Source organism: Palaemon carinicauda, chromosome 24, assembly GCF_036898095.1.
Source record: "Palaemon carinicauda isolate YSFRI2023 chromosome 24, ASM3689809v2, whole genome shotgun sequence".
In the NCBI taxonomy this organism is placed as follows: Eukaryota; Metazoa; Arthropoda; class Malacostraca; order Decapoda; family Palaemonidae; genus Palaemon; species Palaemon carinicauda.
The window spans coordinates 65,860,225-65,862,724 of NC_090748.1; the positions used below are offsets into that span (position 1 = coordinate 65,860,225).

Here is a 2,500-nt window from a genome sequence, read left to right on the forward strand (position 1 = left end):
TAATGCTACATTCTCTTATCGAAATACCATTGGAAGAACTCTAATTTGCAACACACCTGACAGTAATGAAGGAATAGTTTATAAGATGCCATGTAGAAGTGGCAATTTTTATATTGGTCAATCTGGGAAATAATTTGATAAACGAAGTTTTAATTATAAGTATAAAATAAGAACAAATAAAAAAGTAAGAGAGAAGTATAAGTAATTATCCAGTTGATTGGCAACATTCACATATTTTGTTCAAAAACACCTATTTTATAGAGGGAAATGTCTGTGAAGCAGCGTGTATATTTTATAGCAAGGATGAGAGTTTTGATTCATCTCCAGTTATATATGAATTAGATCCTTTTATTTTACACAGTTTAAAGTGTCAGTACAAACTTGAAAATGTTATTCAATAGTTTTGTTTTGTTGTGTTTACTTAAGTGCTTGTCGAAGGTTCTATTACTTGTTCTCCTGTTAATTTGTAATTTCAACTGTCATCGGTTGGTTTTATCCTCGTGATAAGTAACTGTTGCCTGTTGGGTGGTAATAATATTCTTTTTTATGATTTGAAGCCTTTCTTGTATGTAAAAACGTGTGTATTTATTCTTTTCATAATAAATCTCCAAGAAGTCCAGTGGCGGACGAAACTGTAGAGCATTTCTATATAATAAATAATCTTTTAATTTTCCTTGTGTGAACTACCATATATATATATATATATATATATATATATATATATATATATATATATATATATATATATGTGTGTGTGTGTGTGTGTGTGTGTGTGTGTGTGTCCTGAGTATCCATGTGGCTTATATAGCTTACACTGGGTATGCTCTAAACTTTTGGCTCTCTTAAGAAAAAATAGTGAATATCATTGAGCTATTTAAATGTGAAGTCGATTGTTCCTTCCTAAATGATCTCACCTGCAGCCCATTTTTCCTTTTTAATCTGCTATCTTAACTTTGACTACTACTGTATTATTTCCCAGTACTTACCTATTTGAATATAAGACGATTGTTCACTTATTGAAAACTTCCTTTTATCCTTTTAATCTGCTATTTTATCATCGCCTACTACTTTGATAGTTTAGCAACTATTTTGTTGCCCGGTAACTAGCTATTTGAATTTGAAGTGGACTATTCACTTGGTAGGAAACTGCCTTTTTTTTCTTATTAAACTGCCATTTTATCTCTGACTACTACTTTGGTAATTGAGTAACTATCTTGTTGTCCAGTAACTAGCAATTTGAATATGAAGACGATTGTTCACTTGTAGGAAAACTGCTTTTTTCCCGTTTTATTCTGCTATTTTAATTTCGACTACTACATTGGTTGTTTAGTATTTTTTTTTCTTGTAGTTTGCATATATTTTTAGTTCACCTACGAACCATTGTATTTTTTTTTTCATTCTTAGGCTGAAGAAGCACTGAAAAAAAAATGCGAGAGTTCCTGTGATTTTATTATATATACAACGATATACAACTGTAAATTTCTAATCCCCATTATTATTATTATTATTATTATTATTATTATTATTGGTCAAGTCATAATCCTAGTGATAATCATCATCATCATCTCCTCCTACGGCTATTGACGCAAAGGGCCTCGGTTAGATTTCGCCAGTCGTTTCTATCTTGAGCTTTTAATTCAATACTTCCCCATAAGTATATAAAATTTTTATAATAAGGACAAGATTTTATTTTGCACTTTAGGCTTGTTCAAGGAAAAAAACATAGTACTCGCTAGCATATCCACCCCTTATCTAATGAATTACTATGGAGGAGTTACCGTATAAAATAAAATAAAAGTCGATATGTATATGAACCTTTTTGTTCATACTTAAATGGAGAAATATTTTTCCCCTATTTTGATTTTGGTATGCTTGCAAGATTGATAAATATCCTTCAGTTGGACTTCATAGTTCCTTTATTTGTCTTTGGATAATTTTTTTCCAGCTTCGGTATAGATAGATGTAAAATGAATGGGGAGGTATTCGTTGATAACGATTAGAAATATTTGTATTAGAAATTGCTACATTGACTAGGATCGAAAAAGGGGTATCTTAAAAAAGCTTTCAAAGGAACGTAAGAAATTTATCCCACAGAAATAAAACACCTGTTAAAGGAAATGAAATCTATACCAGTAAATCAAAGAAGATATATTTAAAATCTTTTTAGATGATGAATGGACAGACATTCTACTATTTCTTGAGTAAGAAAATCAGAATACCCTATGTTCTGTCAACTGGTAGTTTACGAGTTTGGTAACGTGAAAAATGTAACTATCTATGGAGCTATCAATAGCCGCGTATCACTTTCAGACTTGTGATCCAGAAATCTCACATTCTGTGGTTTCTCTCTCAAGCCACCAGCCAGAAGGCAGAAACCCTTTGTTTACTTAAAGTCTTGTGAAAAGTGGCAGCCACCAAACTATTTACTCTCACTTTCTCCCTTTTCGTTGTTTGACCAACGACCATTTCTATTTCTTCTGATCTCCATATCACTAGTTTT

The 2,500-nt window shown here is 31.3% G+C and overlaps 1 long non-coding RNA gene across 1 annotated transcript in view; it reads left to right on the top strand.

Moving 5' to 3' along the window:
* The window catches only part of LOC137617858 (uncharacterized), a 12,182-nt gene that overhangs the window by 8,578 nt on the left and 1,104 nt on the right, over positions 1-2,500 (top strand). The window lies entirely within an intron of this gene.